At 43.0% G+C, this 20,643-nt stretch overlaps 1 pseudogene; it reads left to right on the top strand.

Annotated features, from left to right (window-relative positions):
• The first annotated feature begins 4,855 nt into the window (after nt 1-4,855).
• LOC113641874 lies at nt 4,856-8,880 on the top strand (annotated as a pseudogene).
• The last annotated feature ends 11,763 nt before the right edge of the window (nt 8,881-20,643 follow it).

Below are 20,643 nucleotides of genomic sequence, written 5' to 3'. Positions count from 1 at the left end.
ATCAAGGTGCCCTCCTCCCAAAGTCGGTGATAGAGTGAGGACTGCACTGGCTGAGTCAGAGACATTAATGCCCTAGGCTGGAATGGTACCCTCTCATCTGCATTTGATGGCCATTACTCCACGATGCTTCACGGATACTTGCTCACAGGACTGGAGACACTTCCTGATGGCAAGTAAATGCCTCCTAACTGCATAACAAGAATTATGCCCTTATCGTGACCTCATCTGTCACCTGCAGCATGCTTGGTGGACTGACTCGTGTTTGCCATAAATTGGACTGCTCATAATCATCAAGGTAGGCAGGAAGATTGGTATGACAATGAGGCCTACCACACTCTACTGTATATCAGGGGTGTCCAAACTTTTTGCAAAGAGGGCCAGATTTAGTGAGGAGAAAATATGTGGGGCCGACCATTCAGCCTGACATTCTTTGAAACATTAATATTAAATGCAAATGAACTATTTAATGATTTTCTTTATTGAAAAAGGCTTTCACTTTTCAAAAACAAAATGAACTAGATTTGTAAAGTTTGTCATGACAAACGATGTTGGCTTTGATGGTGCAAGTATTCGCAAAGGCCAGTGCTTTTTGGAGGCGAGTGGACATAAGGGTCAGTGTTACTTTTGGAGGCAAGTGGACAGAAAGATAGGGTGCAAAAACATTTCGAGGCAAGTGGAGACGAGCATGTGACGTCATCTGAATACTCCTGAGGAAGTTCCCTTCATTGAGCTGAGAGTTTTGATATGTCACATGTTCATGCTGTGCTAATTTTTGATTTTCACGTGATGTCATGTGACGTCATCAGAATACCCGTGAGGAAGTTCCCCTCATTGTTCTGAGTGTTTTGATATGTCACATGTCATTGTTGTAAAAAGTTTTTTGATTTTGCATGTTTTGAGGGCGGGGCTATGGCACAACCGAAAGGCCAGTCGGTACACCAATTTAAAACTTTGTTCAGAGTATCACCCTAAAGGAGCTGGCCGGGTTTGGTGTAGATAGTTCGAAAGCTTGGCGAGTTATAAACCTCCAAATTTTATAATAGGAGTCTATGGGGAAAAAACGCCACATTGAGACCTGGTTCCCGGAAGTACCGGTACTCGGATCGCTTAGAAAAGTAATAGCAACAAATTTCAGACTAGGGTCTACAACATATCCGAATTTGGTGCATGTGGCTCGAAAGCCCTAGACCGCATTAAATTTTATAAATTTTTGTCTAAGCTTAAATAGGAAAACAGAATGTTGGCTTCTACAAAGCCAACATAATTATACAACAGATTATAAAGATGAAAAGGTGCATATTACTGTGGTTTTGATCATCACAAAAAAATAAATTCACAGAGATCTTAGAATTTATTCACCTCAGATGGCTAAACAAATAACTTGCCTGCACTAATGTGATGGGTGATACTGAGATCTCGACTGTAGGAAATAGCCCAGGTCGGGTTTAAAGAAAGTGGCTTTGATGCGCAAGATGTCACACAGTCATCAGGGTCCACAGAGAAAGTAGAAGAAAGAAACTTGATCTCCTTTTCATTTGCTGCAAAATCCTGAAACAGCTGTCGGAACTCCTCAGCCAGGGATGAGATTTCTGCTACATACCTCCGTATTTCTGTGCTGATGTTGTGGAAAACTGGTCATTATTTCCTGCAGTGCTGGGAAATGTGTGGTATTGGGCTGCGTTTGTAACAGGTGCTTTTCAACTTGATCCCAAATGCTTTGATGTGTGAATAAAGTTGGCTTATCACTGCATTTTGCCCCTGAAGGCTCGTGTTTAGCACGTTCAGATGTCGTATTATATCAACTAAAAATCCAAAATCAGCCAGCCAAACAGGATCAGATAGTTCTGGCATTGGTTGTCCTTTTTTTCCCAAGGATTGTCCGATTTCCTTCCTAAGATAGTAGAAGTGCTGCAGTGCAGACCCCCGACTGAGCCATCTTACATCATTCAGCCAGGATGTCGAGTAGAAACTGTTGAAACTGGCGGTGGCACAGGGGTTTGGTGTGAATGTAATTAATAGTCTTTATCACTGGTTTCATAACATGATCATATTTCAGATGTTTAGCACAGAGAACTTGTTGGTGAATAATGCAGTGGAGTTTATAGCTTTACCTCCTTTGTTGACTTTGTTACAGACTAGGGTTGCTAGTCCAGTTTGTTCGCCAACCATGGCAGGTGCACCATCCGTAATAATCCCAGTGACTTTATTCCACGATAGTTTCATGTCATCTACAGCAGAACAAACAGAAGCAAATAAATATGTTCCTCCTGTTTTGTCCTTTAGGCTCTGGAGGTCAAGTAGCTCTTCACTCACGATCATCTCATTGTCCACTCCTCTCAAAAAAATCAGTAACAGGGCAGTGTCAGATACGTCCATGCTTTCATCGCAGGCTAACGAAAAAAGTCAAACTCTTTCACTGCTTTTGCCTCTAATTGCCTCTTAATATCCGATGAAACGTTTTCAATTCTCTGTACCGCTGTCTCTCTCTGTTATTTGTGCTTACGGGCCAAATGGCAGTGTAGAGTAGCCGACCTTCTTGGCGTCTCTGGAAGTAAGGGATGCCGTCAAGCTGAAGAAGGAGTCCTATCGAGCCTGGTTGGCTCGAGGGACTCCGGAGACAGCTGATAGGAAGCGGAGGGCCAAGTGAGCTTCAGCCCAGGTGGTTGCGGAGGCAAAAACTCTGGTCTGGGAGGAGTTCGGTGAGGCCATGGAGAAGGACTATCGATTGGCCTTGAAGAAATTCTGGCAAACTGTCTGGTGCCTCAGGAGGGGGAAGCAGTGCCCTGCCCACACTGTTTACAGTGGGAGTGGAAATCTGCTGACTTCGACTGGGGACATCCTCGGACGGTGGAAGCAGTACTTTGAGGTTCTCCTCAACCCCACCGACATGTCTTCTACTGAGGAAGCAGAGGCTGGGGGCTCAGTTGTGTATTCGTCAATTCCCCAAGCTGAGGTCACTGAGGTAGTTGAGAATCTCCTCAGTGGCAAGGCATCGAGGTGGATGAGATCCGCCCTAAATACCTCAAGTCTCTGGATGTTGTGGGGCTGTCTTGGTTGACACGCCTCTGCAACATCGCGTGGAGGTTGGGGACAGTGCCTCTGGACTGGCAGACTCTGGTGGTGGTCCCTCTGTTTAAGAAGGGGGACCGGAGGGTGTGTTCCAACTACAGGGGGATCACACTCCTCAGCCTCCCCGGAAAAGTCTATGCCAGGGTACTGGAGAGGAGAATTCGGCCGATAGTCGAACCTCGGATTCAGGAGGAACAATGGGCTGCCTTTTGTCACCTGTCTTGTTCATTATTAATATGGACAGGATTTCTAGGCACACTCTGGGGCCGGAAGGAGTCCGGTTTGGGGATCACAGGATTTCGTCTCTGCTTTTTGCAGATGATGATGTCCTGTTGGCTTCCTCAAATCAGGACCTTCAGCGTGCACTGGGACGGTTTGCAGCCGAGTGTGAAGCGGCAGGGATGAGAATCAGCACCTCCAATTCCGAGGCCATGGTTCTCAGCCAGAAAAGGGTGGCTCGCCCCCTTCAGGTTGGTGGACAGCTCCTGCCTCAAGTGGAGGAGTTTAACTTGGGGTCTCATTCAGGAGTGAGGGAAGGATGGAGCGGGAGATCGACAGGTGGATCGGGAAGTCTGGGCGTCGCTGCTTAGACTGCTGCCCCCGTGACCCGGCCCCTTCTGCTCTATGTTTATGCTCTGTAAAGCTGCTTTGAGACAATGTCTATTGTAAAAAGCGCTATACAAATAAACTTGAATTGAATTGAATCGGTGTATCTTCTGCAGTGATGCGGTCAATATATCGGTCTGTTGTAGTGAAGAAAGAGCTGAGCTGCAAGGTGAAGCTCTCTATTTACCAGTCGATCTACGTTCCTACCCTCACCTATGGTCATGAGCTTTGGGTCATGACCGAATGGACAAGATCCCGGATACAGGGATATAAATATAAATGAGTTTCCTCCGCAGGGTGGCTGGGCGCTCCCTTAGAGATAGGGTGAGGAGCTCAGTCACTCGGGAGGAGCTCAGAGTAGAGCCGCTGCTCCTCCACATCAAGAGGAGTCAGCTAAGGTGGCTCGGGCATCTGTTTCGGATGCCTCCTGGACGCCTCCCTGGGGAGGTGTTCCGAGTATGTCCAACCGGGAGGAGGCCCCGGGGAAAGACCTAGGACACGCTGGAGGGACTATGTCTCTTGGCTGGCCTGGGAACGCCTTGGTATTCCCCCGGAAGAGCTGGAGGAACTGTCTGGGGAGAGGGGAGTCTGGGCGTCGCTGCTTAGACTGCTGCCCCCGCAACCCGGCCCCAGATAAGGGGTAGAAGATGGATGGATGGATGGGTAAAGTTCCAAGATGAAAACTGCAGCTTTGCAAAAAGAACATAAAGGCTTGTCTCAGAATTGCCCGAAAACATCTTGATGATCCCCAAAACATTTGGGAAAATACTCTGTGGACTGACGAGACAAAAGTTTACCTTTTTGGAAGGTGTGTGTCCCATTACATCTAGTGTAAAAGTAACACCACATTTCAGAAAAAGAACATCATACCAACAGTAAAATATGGTGGTGGTAGTGTGATGGTCTAGGGCTGTTTTGCTGCTTCAGGACCTGGAAGACTTGCTGTGATAAATTGAACCATGAAAAAATGAAGGACAATGTGTGGCCATCTGTTTGTGACCGCAAGCTGAAGCAAACTTGGGTTCTGCAGCGGGACAATGATCCAAAACACACCAGCAATTCCTTTGGAGACTTTGGAGTGGCCTAGTCAAAGTCCTGACCCTAACCCTAACCCCAATCTTATTTTTGTCTTCTCTTTATGCAGGTTAAGGTGGGCAGTGTTCATCCAGATGTAGCTCAACGTGATCTGTACATCTTGGGTCAAGCTGACAATTTTATAAGCAACTGTGTCTCGTCATTCTCAGCCTTTGTTAAAGAGATATCCATGGCAGGCCCTCTTCCTTCTTTGGAATGGACTACCCAAGTCAAGTCAAGTCACTTTTATTGTCACATCACCACAGCACATGTGCCTTGGTGAGTGAAATTCTTGGGAGCGAACTCCAGAAATTGCAGAACAATTTACATACAGTAATTAAACAGAAATCTTATTTTTAAGAACAGTTTAAGAACAGTTTACAACGGGTGAAAATGTGCAAAATGCTCACTACCAGGTGAAACGTGCAAATATGAAAAAGATGCAGTATGCTCGCACATAGTCAGTACACATAGTGTACCCTATCAAAAAGGTAAAAAATATTGAACTTTAGAAGCACTGAAGTGTTCAGAATTGTGAAAGCTTTCTATTCTTCAGTTAACTCAGGTGAATAGTTTACAGAAGAGTTTGGGGGATTTAGATTTATTGAGGGAAGGAGGTTGTTGCCCAAAGTCTTGTTATACATGGGCCCCATCCATCCTCCCCTCCATATGGTGCAGTCAGCCTGTCCCCTTTGCAGAAAAGCACCCCCAAAGCATTGTTTGCATTATGCATTATATATATTTTTTTCTTATTGCAGGTTATGATGGTAAAAGTGCCATCACTGTGAAGTAATACTGCAAGCAAATACATCAATGCCAGCAACACAAGGAAGGTAATAGTAGGCGCAATTCTGTCCAGAAGCAAGAGTTCTGAGTCTGTGAAGGATTTTCTGTCACCCGATGAATGAAGAAGAGCATGCTGAAAACTTTGAGAGGGTGGTGTCTGTAGATGTAAAGCTAGGCCAGATTGTAGTGCCTAATCCGAGAATCTGGTCTACTCATGAACACCCCAAAGTTTTTACGTTTGTCTCAGTCTATGACTGGTACTCAAAGCAGGTTGACCTCTATGATGAGACTTTCAGGCCACTAGTGGATTCATATTGGGATTCAATGGCACCATCTTTGCTTATGGACAAACAGGTACAGGGAAACCATGTACAACGGAAGGAGTATTCAGTGACCCAGAAAAAAGAGGAGTCATTCCCAACTCCTTTGAGCACATTATCACACATATCTCCTGATCACAGAACCAGCAAAATCTGGCCAGGGCATCATACCTGAAGATTTACCAAGAGGAGGTCAGGGACCTGCAAGCCAAGGACCAGTCTCGCCTCCTGGAGCTGAAAGAGAGACCTGACACGTGTGTTTGTCAAAGACCTTTCTTCATTCGTGACTAAAAGTGTCAGGGAGTTTGAGCATGTTATGAATCTAGGTAACCAAAACCGTTCAGTTGACTTAACCAATATTGATGGGCATTTTTCCCGTTCTCATGCCATATTTGTCAACACTATTGAGTGTAGTTAGTTTAGTCTACATGGGGAAAAATACCCATCTAGGCTCTGTAAAAAGGTGCATTTTAAACACATGTACCTTCATAAAATAGCTTATTTGATCAAATACAATTTTAGTATACAAATAATTTTTTAATGACTCACCATTTAATGAGATGGATGTGCTTGAAATGACTTGCATAACTCTGGGATGCTTGGTTGTATCGGAGACAGTTTTAGTCTTAAATCATTCTCTATGCAGAGTTTGTGTCGATCATAACATCAATCATAACATGCTCAAACTCCCTGACACTTTTAGTCACGAATGAAGAAAGGTCTTTGACAAACACACGTGTCAGGTCTCTCTTTCAGCTCCAGGAGGCGAGACTGGTCCTTGGCTTGCAGGTCCCTGACCAACCTGCTGGTAAGTGCTGAAAACCCACTTTCGCACAGGTATGTTGTCGAGAAGGGCAGTAATGTTTTCAAAGCACGATCTACTAAGGCAGGATACTATGCATGCATACTAAGGCTATCATAGAGATTTCAACGAGACTCTCTTGCTCAGAAATGGGCATGTGTGGTGTGGGGTTGCAGAGAATGAATGGGGAATCCAGTTGTTTGCATTGTACGTCTCTGGATAATATCATCATAAATATACCGGACATATGCCAGCAGCTGAGCCAAACCAGCTACATCAGTCGATTCATCTATTTGTAAAGCATATAAATCGCAATAGTTGTTTTAAAACGTCTTCTGCCATATCAGCGATGCGATGTAAAACTGTGAATTACATGCGATAAGTAAAGATGTGCACTTACGCGTGACACTTGAGTGGATACAGTTTTTTGTTGACTGCAGATGGGGTAATTTGATTGGATGTCATGAATTTGACCTTTTATGGCACTAGCTGGCTACTAGAGGGGGCATGTCTTTATATTTAGTCTGAGAAATACGTCTGGTTGAATATTAGGTGCGGTATAATTACATTAGCAGTAAATTTCAGCATTTTGTTTGCGTACCCACTCCGTCACGTGGTGTACCCCGGGGGTACACGTACCCCAGTTTGGGAACCACTGACTTAGACCGCCTAGCTGTAAAGATATTTTTGGTATGGATACAGTGATGCTCAAGGAGCTTAGTACAACAGTCACATGGCCCATTACCAAAATTATCAATTTATCAATTTCACAAAATATGTTCCCAAGTATGTGGAAATCAGTGGCTATTGTTCCCATTTTTAAAAGTGGAGACCCTTATTCTATGTTAAATTACAGACCCATCAGCATTTTGCCTACTGTGTATTAGACTGCACAGAAACTGATAGCAAAGCAAATTATTAACCATCTAAATACTACACCCTATGCTCTCCACCCTATGCAGTTTGGCTTTAGAGCCAATTATTCAACCGAAACTGCTACTTGCTTTTTTACTGAAAATATTAGAGCGTTATTGGATTGAGGTGAGGTGGTTGGAGCTGTGTTCCTCGATCTTAAGAAGGCTTTTGACACTGTCAATCATAAAGTCTTGCTGACAAAATTATGCAGTTTTAATTTTTCCTCAAATGGATTAAATGGATCGAGTCTTACCTCGCTGACCGTTCCCAACATGTCAGTGTCCAGTCATTTAAATCAGTTAAAGGATCAATTTTAGGACCTTTGTTGTTCTCACTTTATATAAATGACCTACCGCCTGTCTGTGCAGATGTTTCGGTGCAAATGTATGCTGATGACATTGTAGTCTATGTTCATGGTAGTAATATTTCTCAGGTAGCTCAGAAAATCACTAACTCTATGGTTAATATTACAGTTTGGTTGAAACATTCTTCCCTGCAGTTAAATACATCATAAACAGTAGCAATGTTTTTCCACCAAGTCTAACAATATGTTCAGTGTTGGGCCAGATGTTTTTGTTTCAGTTGAAAGGCTGCAGATCGTGTCAGAGTACAAATATATTTGGGGATTTTAATTGATTCAAAGTTGTCTTTTAAAACATATAAAAACGGTCTGTAATATAATCAAATTCAACCTCTGTAACTTTAGACACATTCACCATCAAATGTCTACACAGGCAGCAAAAATGTACATGCACTCTATGATTTTTTTCACATATCTCTTACTGTTTGGTCACAGGCTAGTGTTACATCTCTGAAACCACTTCAATCACTTTACAAACGAACTGTAAAAATTCTGGATAAGAAATCAAACATTTCTCATTATTGTCCAATAGTACAAAAATATAGATTACTCAGCTGGGAAAAAATGGTAAAATTCTCAAATCTATGTCTTGTTTATAAAATTATTCAAGGTTTATCATCCTCCCCTCCATCAGTTTGTCAACATCCGAACAGCTGATCATAGTAGAACCAGAGGTGCAGTGAGGGGAGATTGTATCATTCCCTTTAGGAAAAGTGTATTTGGTCAAACTGTTTTTCTGTTCGAGCTGCTACTGAGTGGAACTTTACCCCTATAAACATCAGAAACCTGAACACATGTAGTACATTTAAGATCCAGTTAACCCTCCAATTGTCCTCCTATACAAATTAGGAGCGCAGAGTCAACTTGACCTTGTCTCTTTTGACTGCTTATAAAAAATGAAGTATATATGATAGCCTTTTGTTTTTCACCTTTTTGTCAAACTTGTTTCCAACATATTAACATATATTTTGCAAAAAAAAAATGTATATATTTGGTATAATAAACCTTATTTCTATACAAAAATAAAAAATGAAAAAATGAAGCAGATTTTGCCCCAGCTTTACAAATGCATATAACAAGTGTGAAATACTTATTTACAAATGAGTAGCTTTTGTTTTTTCTGGAGGCCTAATGAATTGCAATGCCCAATGCTTGTGTGTGCATGTGTGTGTAGCATCATTTCGGTAGATCATATTTTGACCTCTGCTAGGCAAATGCATATCAAAAGTGTGAAATATTTACAAATGTTTGGCTTTTTTTTTCCTGGAGGCCTAATGAAATGCAATGCCCAATTTGTGTGTGTGCATGTGTGTGTGGTGTGTGAGTGTGTGTTTTGGGTGCGTGTGTTATTGCACATTTTATGTGTGCATTTTTGTGTTTGTATGTATGTTCATTGCACTGAAACCACATCTCCAGGGCGCTGAACACCTTCTGACTGGTAAACTACTCTTTTAAATTTAAATCTCAATAGCCATCCTTCACCTCAGCACATTGACACAAAAAATGCACACATAGCTCACCCTATAGAAACCGTGTCTGTTCCCCGAGCAGTGAGATCAAGAAGTAAATACGTGAGAAGTTCTCGAAAAAATCTTACTGTAATTAGACCAGAAAAATGCCAAAGAAACAAACAAAAACAGTTCTTAAGGTTTGGACTTCTGAACATTAGATCGCTTGCACCCAAAGCACTTATTGTAAATGAAATGATCTCAGAAAATAGCCTTACTGCACTCTGCCTCACCGAAACTTGGATTAAACCAAATGAATACATCAGTCTAAACGAGTCTACATCATCAGGATATATTTACAACCACGAGACGCTATATTCACTAGCACATTAGACACCGTCGCCCCAGTCAGATTACAGAAGGTTAGAGATAAAACACTTGCACCGTGGTATAATAGTTATACTCATACCCTCAAGAGGGAGACCCGTAACCTCGAACAGAAATGGAGAAAAACTAAATTAGAGGTTTTTAGAATTGCGTATAAGGACAGTATGTCCAGCTACAGACAGGCTCTAAAAGCTGCTAGGGCTGAGCACTTGAGCAAACTCATAGAAAATAACCAGAGCAATCCCAGGTTTTTATTTAGCACAGTGGCTTTTTTTTAAACAAAAAAAAAACATAAATCTGAGCACACTATTCCATCACAGTTCAGTAGTGAGGATTTTATGAGATTCTTCACTGATAAAATCGAAAGTATCAGGAATAAATAGGTGATGCTCAACATTTGAGAGCAACTAGTGACACAATCTCACCTAAGGCTTTACAGAGCTTTACAAATACAGGACAGGAAGAGTTAGATAAACTTATTACTACAGCTAAATCAACAACATGTTCACTAGACTCCATCCCAACTAAACTACTGAAAGAAGTGTTACATAAAGCTGGTGAGTCTCTTCTTAATATCATTAACTCCTCATTATCTTTAGGTTACGTCCCAAAGTCTTTTAAGTTGGCAGTTATTAACAAAAAACTCAACAAAAAACCTAACTTAGACCTAAATGAACTATCAAATTACAGACCTATCTCACACCTTACGTTTATGTCTAAAATACTCGAAAAGGTTGTCTGTCCAACTGAGCTCCTTCTTACAGGAGAGCAACATCCTTGAAACTGCACTTGTTAAAGTTACAAATGACTTGTTCTTAGCTTCGGACCAAGACTGTATGTCCTTAGTTCTACTTTACCTTAGTGCTGCATTCGACACTATAGACCACAACATTCTTCCAGATCATTTACAAAATTACACAGGTATTCATGGACAGGCTTTAAGTTGGTTTAGATCCTACCTGTCTGATCGATGCCATTTTCTAGAATTAAATGGTGAATCCTCCAGTTTATTACCAGTTAATTATGGGGTCCCTCAAGGATCAGTTCTAGGACCTCTGCTTTTCTCGATATACATGCTTCCATTAGGGAACATTATTAGAAGACATGGGATTAGTTTCCATTGTTATGCTGACGATACACAGTTATAAATCTCATCAAAACCAGATGAAATAGCCACAGTGTCAAAATTAACTCAATGCCTTAGAGAGATAAAAGACTGGATGAGCTGCAATTTTCTGTTAAACTCTGATAAGACAGAAATACTACTTGTAGGTCCAAAAACCAGTGCACAGAAACTCTCACAACTTAACTTCCATTTAGAGGGATGTAATATTACTAATAGCTCGACAGTGAAAGACCTCGGTGTTATATTAGACAGCAACTTGTCTTTTAAAAACCATATTGCCCATACAGTGCTACCAAAACAGCCTTCTTCCACCTTAGAAATATTGCCAAGCTGAGAAACATCCTGTCTGTATCTGATGCTGAGAAGCTAGTTCATGCATTCATGACCTCTAGACTGGACTATTGTAATGCATTACTAGGTGGTTGTCCTGCATCTTTAATAAATAGGTTACAGTTAGTCCAAAATGCAGCTGCCAGAGTTCTCACTAGGACAAGAAAGTATGACCATATAATCCCAATTTTATCATCTCTACACTGGCTACCTGTTAAGTTTAGAATTGATTACAAACTGCTGCTACTTACGTACAAGGCTCTTAATGGTTTAGCTCCCATGTATCTAACTAGTCTTCTAACACGTTACAATCCTTCACGCTCTCTGAGATCACAAAACTCAGGACTTCTGGTAGTTCCCAGAATATCTAAGTCTACTAAAGGTGGTAGAGCGTTTTCTTATCTAGCTCCCAAACTTTGGAATAGTCTTCCTGATAGTGTTCGGGGCTCAGACACACTTTCCCAGTTTAAATGTAGATTAAAAACTCATCTCTTTAGTCAGGCGTACACATAATACATCCTATAGTATCATGCACTAGTACATCAGACCTGCACATTTTTATGAACAGCAGATATGTTAATCCATTTCCACTGCTTCTCTCTTTGTACTCATCCCGAGGCATCCAGACATTGTACCAGCTCCCAACGTCCTCTGTGGTACGAAGCCTTTGGACGTCCACTGAGCCGAGGCTGACTCTAAAAATCCTGAGACATCTCCAGTTAGACTCTGTGATACTAAGGAGATCCGAAGTCCATGATCCTTACACCAATACAAAATTTATCTGACTGTTTATTACAATCACTCCCCCAGTGTCACCCAGTGTTTCTTCCTTTACCAATTTAAGGGAGTTTTTCCTTGCCACTGCAGCCTGAGTCACCTCAGACTTGCTCATAGGGGGATAAATACATACAGATTGTGAACTATTTATATCTAATAATAATCTAGAATTTTTTATTCAATTATTTTACTTTTATTATTTGTTATTTCCTTTATCATTAATTATGTTTACCTTCTGCTCTATGTTTATGTTCTGTAAAGCTGGTTTGAGACAATGTCTATTGTAAAAAGCGCTAGACAAATAAACTTGGATTAAATTTAATTGAAAATTGAATTGAAAAGGGCAAAAGTGTGACCTATTGCCCCACTAAATGTGGCCGGGTCAAAATGACTGAGAAGCATCCAAAACGCATAGTATATACTCGTCTGAAGACATAGTTTAATGAAAATAGACAAAATTAATTTTACTTGCAAAGTTCATAATTTAGAACAATCCTGGTAAATTTCAGGGAAATATGTGGAAGAAAACCCAAGTTATGACACATTAAACTTTCATTAAACCTTTCAGCCGGGTCAAATAGCCCCAAGGAAAATAGGAAGGTTAAAGAAGTGGTTTGTTATTAACCAGAGCTGTCAACATTAGCTTTAGTTTTTAGTTAGTTGTTGACCTGGCAAAGGTAAATTGCACATCTGTGAAGGCACCATTAATGCTGAAAAGTACATAGAGATTTTAGAGCACAATATGCTGTCTTCAAGAAGACATCTTTTTCAGGGATCCATCCATCCATCCATCCATCCATCCATTTTCTACCGCTTATCCAGGGCTGGGTCGCGGGGGCACTTCCCTCTCCCCAGACATTTCCTCCAGCTCTTCTGGGGGAATACCGAGGCATTCCCGGGCCAGCCGAGAGACATAGTCCTTCCAGCATGTCCTAGGTCTTCCCCGGGGCCTCCTCCCGGTTGGACATGTCCAGGAGGCATCCGAAACAGATGCCCGAGCCACCTCAGCTGACCCTTCTCAATGTGGAGGAGCAGCCGCTCTACTCTGAGCTCCTCCCGAGTGACTGAGCTCCTCACGCTATCTCTAAGGGTGCGCCCAGCCACTCTGCAGAGGAAACTCATTTCGGCCGCCTGTATCCGGGATCTTGTCCTTTCGGTCATGACCCAAAGCTCATGACCATAGGTGAGGGTAGGAACGTAGATCAATTGGTAAATAGAGAGCTTCGCCTTGCGGCTCGGCTCTTTCTTCACCACAACAGATTGGTATATCGACCGCATCACTGCAGAAGATACACCGATCCGCCTGTCGATCTCCTGCTCCATCCTTCCTTCACTCGTGAACAGGACCCCAAGATACTTAAACTCCTCCACTTGAGGCAGGAGCTCTCCACCAACCTGAAGGGGGCAAGCCACCCTTTTCCGGCCGAGAACCATGGCCTCGGACTTGGAGGTGCTGATTCTCATCCCCGCCGCTTCACATTCGGCTGCAAACCGTCCCAGTGCATGCTGAAGGTCCTGATTTGAAGAAGCCAACAGGACAACATCATCTGCAAAAAGCAGAGACGAAATCCTGTGGTCCCCAAACCAGACTCCCTCCGGCCCCCGACTGCGCCTAGAAATCCTGTCCATATAAATAATGAACAGGACCGGTGACAAAGGGCAGCCCTGCCGGAGTCCAACATGCACCGGGAACAAGTCTGACTTACTGCCGGCAATGCGAACCAAACTCCTGCTCCGGTCATATAGGGACCAGACAGCCCTTAGCAGAGGGCCCCGAACCCCATACTCCCAGAGCACCCCCCACAGGTCACCATGAGGGACACAGTTAAATGCCTTCTCCAGATCCACAAAACACATGTGGACTGGTTGGGCAAACTCCCATGAACCCTCCAGCAACCTGGTGAGGGTATAGAGATGGTCCAGTGTTCCACGACCAGGACGAAACCCGCATTGTTCCTCCTGAATCCAAGGTTCGACTATCGGCCGAATTCTCCTCTCCAGTACCCTGGCATAGACTTTTCTGGGGAGGCTGAGGAGTGTGATCCCCTGTAGTTGGAACACACCCTCCGGTCCCCCTTCTTAAACAAAGGGACCACCACCCCAGTCTGCCGGTCCAGAGGCACTGTCCCCAACCGCCACGCGATGTTGCAAAGGCGTGTCAACCAAGACAGCCCCACAACATCCAGAGACTTAAGGTACTCAGGGTGGATCTCATCCACCCCCGGTGCCTTGCCACCGAGGAGCGTCTCAACTATCTCAGTGACCTCAGCTTGGGGGATCGACGAGTCCACAACCAAACCCTCCGCCTCTGCTTCCTCAATGGAAGACATGTTGGTGGGGTTGAGGAGATCCTCAAAGTACTGCTTCCACCGTCCGAGGATGTCCCCAGTCAAAGTCAGCAGATTCCCACTCCCACTGTAAACAGTGTGAGCAGAGCACTGCTTCCCCCTCCTGAGGCGCCGGACAGTTTGCCAGAATTTCTTCGAGGCCAACCGATAGTCCTTCTCCATGGCCTCACCGAACTCCTCCCAGACCCGAGTTTTTGCCTCTGCAACCACCCGGGCTGAAGCTCGCTTGGCCCTCCGGTAACTATCAGCTGCCTCCGGAGTCCCCCGAGCCAACCAGGCTTGATAGGACTCCTTCTTCAGATTGACGGCATCCCTTACTTCCGGGGTCCACCACCGGGTTCGGGGATTGCCGCCACGACAGGCACCCAGAGACCTTACGGCCACAGCTCCGTGCGGCTGCATCGACAATGGAGGTGGAGAACATCGTCCACTCGGACTCAATGTCTCCAACCTCCCTCGGGATCTGGTTGAAGCTCTGCCGGAGGTGAGAGTTGAAGATCTCTCTGACAGGAGACTCTGCCAAACGCTCCCAGCGGACCCTCACAGTACGTTTGGGTCTGCCAAGTCTGTCCAACTTCCTCCCCTGCCATCGGACCCAACTCACCACCAGGTGGTGATCAGTTGACAGCTACGCCCCTCTCTTTACCCGAGTGTCCTAGATATACGGCCGGAGATCAGATGAAACAACAACAAAGTCGATTCATCGACTTCCAACCTAGGGTGTCCTGGTGCCATGTGTACTGATGGACACCCTTATGCTTGACCATGGTGTTCGTTATGGACAAACTGTGACTAGCACAGAAGTCCAATAACAGAACACCACTCGGGTTCAGTTCGGGGGGGCCGTTCCTCCCAATCACGCCCCTCCAGGTTTCACTGTCACTGCCCACGTGAGCGTTGAAGTCCCCCAATAGAACGACGGAGTCCCCAGTCGGGGCACTTTCTAGCACCCCTCCCAGAGACGCCAAGAAGGTCAGGTACTCTACACTGCCATTTGGCCCATAAGCACAAATAACAGTGAGAGACCTCTCCCCGACCCGAAGGAGCAGGGAAACGACGCTCTCGTTCACCGGGGTGAACTCTGACACATGGCTGCTGAGCTGGGGGGCTATGAGCAAGCCCACACCAGCCCGCCGCCTCTCACCGCGGGCAACTCCAGAGTAGTGGAGAGTCCAGCCTCTCTCGAGGAGTTGGGTTCCAGAGCCCAAGCTGTGCGTGGAGGCGAGCCCAACTATCTCTAGTCGGTATCTCTCAACCTCCCGTACCAGCTCAGGCTACTTCCCCCCCAGTGAGGTGACATTCCATGTCCCTAGAGTCAGATTCCGTGTCCGGAGATTGGGTCGCCGAGGCTCCCGCCTTCGACTGCCACCCAATCCACTTTGCACCAGCCCCTTATGGTTTCTCCTGCAGGTGGTGGGCCCACAGATCGGCCCCACGTCGCTCCTTCGTGCTGAGCCCAGCCGGGCCCCTTTTTCGGGGATGTCCATGCATATTTCAACAAGATAATGCAAAACCACATTCTGCACACATTACAAAGTCCTGGCTGTGGAGGAAGAGGTTACAGGTACTTGACTGGCTTGCCTGCAGTCCCGACCTGTCTCCAATAGAGAATGTATGGTGCATTTTGAAGCGCAAAATGCGACAACGAGGACCCCGTACTGTTGCCCACCTTCAGACTTGTTTGCAGTAAGAATGGGACAAAATTACACCTGAAACACTTCATCACTTGGTGTCCATAAACATCTTTTGAAATGTGTTGTGAGAACCAAAATAGGAATTTTGTTTTCTTTGAAATAAAAAACAAAAAAAAAAACCAATAAAAATCATGAGGAACACATTAAATAATGTACTGTTGTATTGTCTGTAATGAAATACAAGTCAAAGTAAATTTAGAAATCACTACTTTCTTTTTTATTTTTGTTTTCCATACTGTCCCAACTTTTTGATTTTGGGTTGTATCCCTATCTTAATCCTATACTAATCTTTCCTTTCCTTTTAGCACTAGGAACCATATATGCGAAGAAAGGAGGGGTCATGGAGTAGGTCTGCATTGGACTGACATTAATTAGGGATGTAATGCTGTTCTATTTAAGTCATCAAAGTTGGAAGGACTGGAGTGTAGTGTTATTTTCGTCACCTATTTTTAATTTAGTCTTAGTCTTGTGCAAAATGTCCTTGTTAGTTTCAGTCATATTTAGTCATTCACATATCTTTTTTTGTTGGTCAAGTTTTAGTCGACTAAAAGTCTCGTCATTTTAGTCTAGTTTTGGTCAAAAGAAAACTCAAGGTATCTTAGTCAGGTTTTAGTCGACTAAAAGTCTTTTAATTTTAGTCTAGTTTTAGTCACAAAATTGTAGTTTTTTTTAAAAATAACATTATTACTGAGATTAGTACTGATAACATTTCAGTAAAAAAAGTGTTTTACATATCTCAAACATTGGTTAAATGTCATAATTACCTGACAAAATACACTTGAATGATTTCTGTTGAATGCAAATGTCAAACGTGTCTGGTTTTCAATTTCTGATTTAGGAGACACATTCACAAATGATTAACCTGTTCTGAAGGGTATTTTATTTTAACCAACACAATTCAAAAGCTGGGGCCCAACAGACTCTGACTGACAGCTTAAGTTACAAAGGTTTTTAAAACTGTTTTGGTTGTCATGACGCAGGGCAAGGAAGCGGACCCAAACGCAGGATAGCCAAAATAAACAGGGTTTAATAACAAAGGAAACACTAAACATGACAGACTGAAGACAAGACATGACAACAGTAGATTCCGCGCTGCCATCGGCAACGCGGCACACTTATATACAAAGGACAATCAGATACAATTAGGAGCGGGTGTGGAAACAGGGAGGAACAGACGAGGGCAGGGCAGACATGTGACGAGGAACATAAACAAGTGCACGTGGCCAAAGTCCAGGCGGAGTCATAACACCTTGTGTCTCATGTTTCTGTTCAAATCAGAAATAAAATAAATATACTCAGAAAAACTGAAAAGATTAGGCCTAATCTTGCGCTCAGGATTTATTTATTTATTTATTTATTTATTTATTGAGCGGCGTGTGGACGAATTCTTTCTTGAGCAGCGCGAAGCCGCAAACTCGTTCTGAATATTTTAAAGGCGTAACAGCTGATGAAAAAGTAGAGACAATTGTAGACGAAAATGAAGAGAGATTTTTTTTTAGTTTTTACTTTATACAAAACATTTTCGCCTCGTCTTTTTTTGTCAACAATAATGCATGTTAATTTGAGATCGAGGTGCCCTCCTCCCTAGGTTGATGATAGGGTGAGGACTGCATTGGCTGAGTCGGAGATGTTGGAGCCCTAGGCCCTAGGTTAGATGGCCACTCCTCCACAATGCTCCAGGTGTAATTGCTCACAGGGCTAAGAATCATGCCCTTGTACCTCATCTGTTGTACAAGTAGTCTAGGCCAGTGGTTCTCAAACTGAGAGCCCTGAGATGGTGCCAGGGGGCCCAGGTTCACTGACAACACCTGCTCAGAACAAGCAGCAGCTTGGAGATGTCACTCTTGCCTGTCTTCAAAACTTGAGAACCCTGCATCAGTAATATGGCTCGGTCACCAAACGCAGTAAACAGACATAATTCATATGAGAATAAACTCACAGTTTACTGCTAGCAATAAATACACAAAGAAACTAACGGCATAAACAGGATTAACAAAATTACGGATCGCTTGAATGCACAGAAAACGCTAGCATAGCATTAGCGCTATCACTCGGTGTGAACAGTAACGGCACTTGCACGGTAAACATTATCAGGACTTAAAGAAGGGCTACTATATTTGTCAGGAAATGTCTAGTACACAAACTTGCACTCAGTTAGTAATGCACACACACCATTTCACTCTAAGCAAAGGCTAACAGTCCCAGTTCTGTGTTGGCTGCTTCTGGGTGGTGACCTTCACGATGAGCTCTGACTCTCCATCATGTTAAAACAGTACATAAAGAATGCTGTTACTTCACAAGCCACATTTAGGTAGTATTAAACAGTGACTTGTATGATATCAATCCATTAAAGATTACAAGATTATAAGGATGCAGAAAATTTTGTTGGTTATTCTGTGGTCTCTATGTGCCTACCTGTAGCATGATAAAGAATAATAACAGATTGCAATAATATATATTTTCCCCCAGATAGGTAGGAAATATCCGTAATTTCTTTGTTTGGGAAAAGATTCACAGATTAGAAACAGACAAATATTTGTTAAGACACAACTTTAAAATTTAAAGATATATGAAATGTTATTGAGTCATTTTATTTTGCGGCTTAATAAAAGGTGACTTTTTAATAAAAAGATAACTTAAGTGTTCTTCTTGGCATCAGTAATAAAGCTCTGCCCTCTTCTGGCCTTTTAGGTTAATTACTGATTTTCTTTTTTTTACAGGATGGAAATCCATTTGGTCCATTCTGGGACCACATTGGTGTTGAATTTGATCGTTCTGTCCCATTTGTTGGCCTGTATTTCAGCTCCTACTACATTCCACATTGGATTAAAAGGTGAAATGTGTCATGATTTTGATTGCACTACTTCATCTGGAGTGACTGATTACCAAAATGTGTTATTTAGTGAGCCATCATAGAAATGCAGATAAATACATAATCTCAGGCTTCCCCCGCTGGAGCACCCGGTGCTGGCTCTTCCTGGAGCTCCAGCCCAGTTTCCTGTGTTGGAGGAGCACGTGGGCCTGCAGCGCTATGTTGTGTGGGCTGATACGTTGGTGCAGGATGGAGAGAAGCACATCGACACACTGCTTTCCAGACCTTATGTATGGATTCACCTCCATATTGGATCAAACTGGGTAAGTTGGGATGTGTCTAAAACTGCAGTACTGCTGCATTTGTGTCTTAAAGTGGTAAAGGGTTAAGGTTTGCATTCATTTGTTTATGTGGGTTTATTTGAGTCATGTGGGGCTTCCACCACTTTTGTCTCTTCTCTTTTCCAAATTGTCCGTAGAGTGTGTGTGTGTGTGTGTGTGAGTGAATGAGAGTGTGTGTGTGCCCTGCGATGGGTTGGCACTCCAGGGAGTATCCTGCCTCGATGCCCGATGGCGCCTGAGATAGGCACAGGCTCCCCATGACCCGAGAAGATCGGATATGCTGTAGAAAATGAATGAATGAATGAATGAATGAATGAATGAATGAATTTAAAAAAAATGTTGCAATGTACTTTGTTCACAAATACGATCTGTATCATGCATAAATAAATGCATTCATTGCATAAAAAAAAACTAATCCCGTATTTCAGTACAGTTTCAAACTGATACTACCCTAACTTATAACATCTTTTGCCATTTCTAAATACCACTAAGAACTAGTTATGGCTATAATCTCAAATGACTACTAACAGCCATGTGAAAGTAGACTTGAATTCTATAGGCCTCTAGTATTTACTACCAGCAGATTCTCTATGTCTGATTAATTTCCTCATCTCCTCTAGCAAAAGGCCTTCAAGTTGCTGGAGTCAGGTGAAGCCAGTCCCCACTTTATGACATATCGAGAAACTCTTCAAAGGAAAGGTGATTGATTTCCAACTGGGTGTACAAGGATAAGAAATGTTAATGTTGATGTTACTCAAATGTTAATCAAAGCTCTGTATGTAATATAAAAACAAACACATTAATATGAATCTTATTTGCAACGACTTCCTGAGCCATGCTCATTCTGAACGCACTCTGACCAATCCGAATCAAGTATTCAGTGATGTTTTACAAAACTCTTTAACAGCAGAAATAAAATCATGGGAATTAGGTTCTTAGTAATTTTTGTCATTTGGATTTATAATCCTTTTTGGTTGAAGACATTTTATTGATCTTTGTAGACCTGAGAATGTGTTTTTTTTAGCTCATTCTTTACTTTACCCTGTTCACAACCTAATTTTTGCTTTCTTTTTATGCAGGTGAAGGTGGTCAGTGTTCATCCAGATGTAGGTCACCTTGACCTGTACATCTTGGGCAAAGCTGACCATTTTATAAGTAACTGTGTCTTTGTTCTCAGCCTTCATTAAGCGGGAAAGAGATATATATCCATGGCAGGCCCTCTTCCTTCTTTGGAATGGACAACCCAATTAAAAAGCAAAATTAAGATGAACTTTAGAAGCACTGAAGTGTTTAGAACTGTGAAAATTTCTATTCTTTAGTAATCTCAGGGGAACAACTTACAGAAGAGTTTGGGGGATTTTTGGCATAAAAAACTTTTTTTTTTCCCCCTCAGATAAGAACATTCCATGCTTGAATATAACTGTATTGAAAAATAGTATATGTATAT

The sequence above is a fragment of the Tachysurus fulvidraco genome, chromosome 23, assembly GCF_022655615.1.
Source record: "Tachysurus fulvidraco isolate hzauxx_2018 chromosome 23, HZAU_PFXX_2.0, whole genome shotgun sequence".
Lineage (NCBI taxonomy): Eukaryota > Metazoa > Chordata > Actinopteri > Siluriformes > Bagridae > Tachysurus > Tachysurus fulvidraco.
This window is presented reverse-complemented; position numbering and strand designations above follow the sequence as displayed.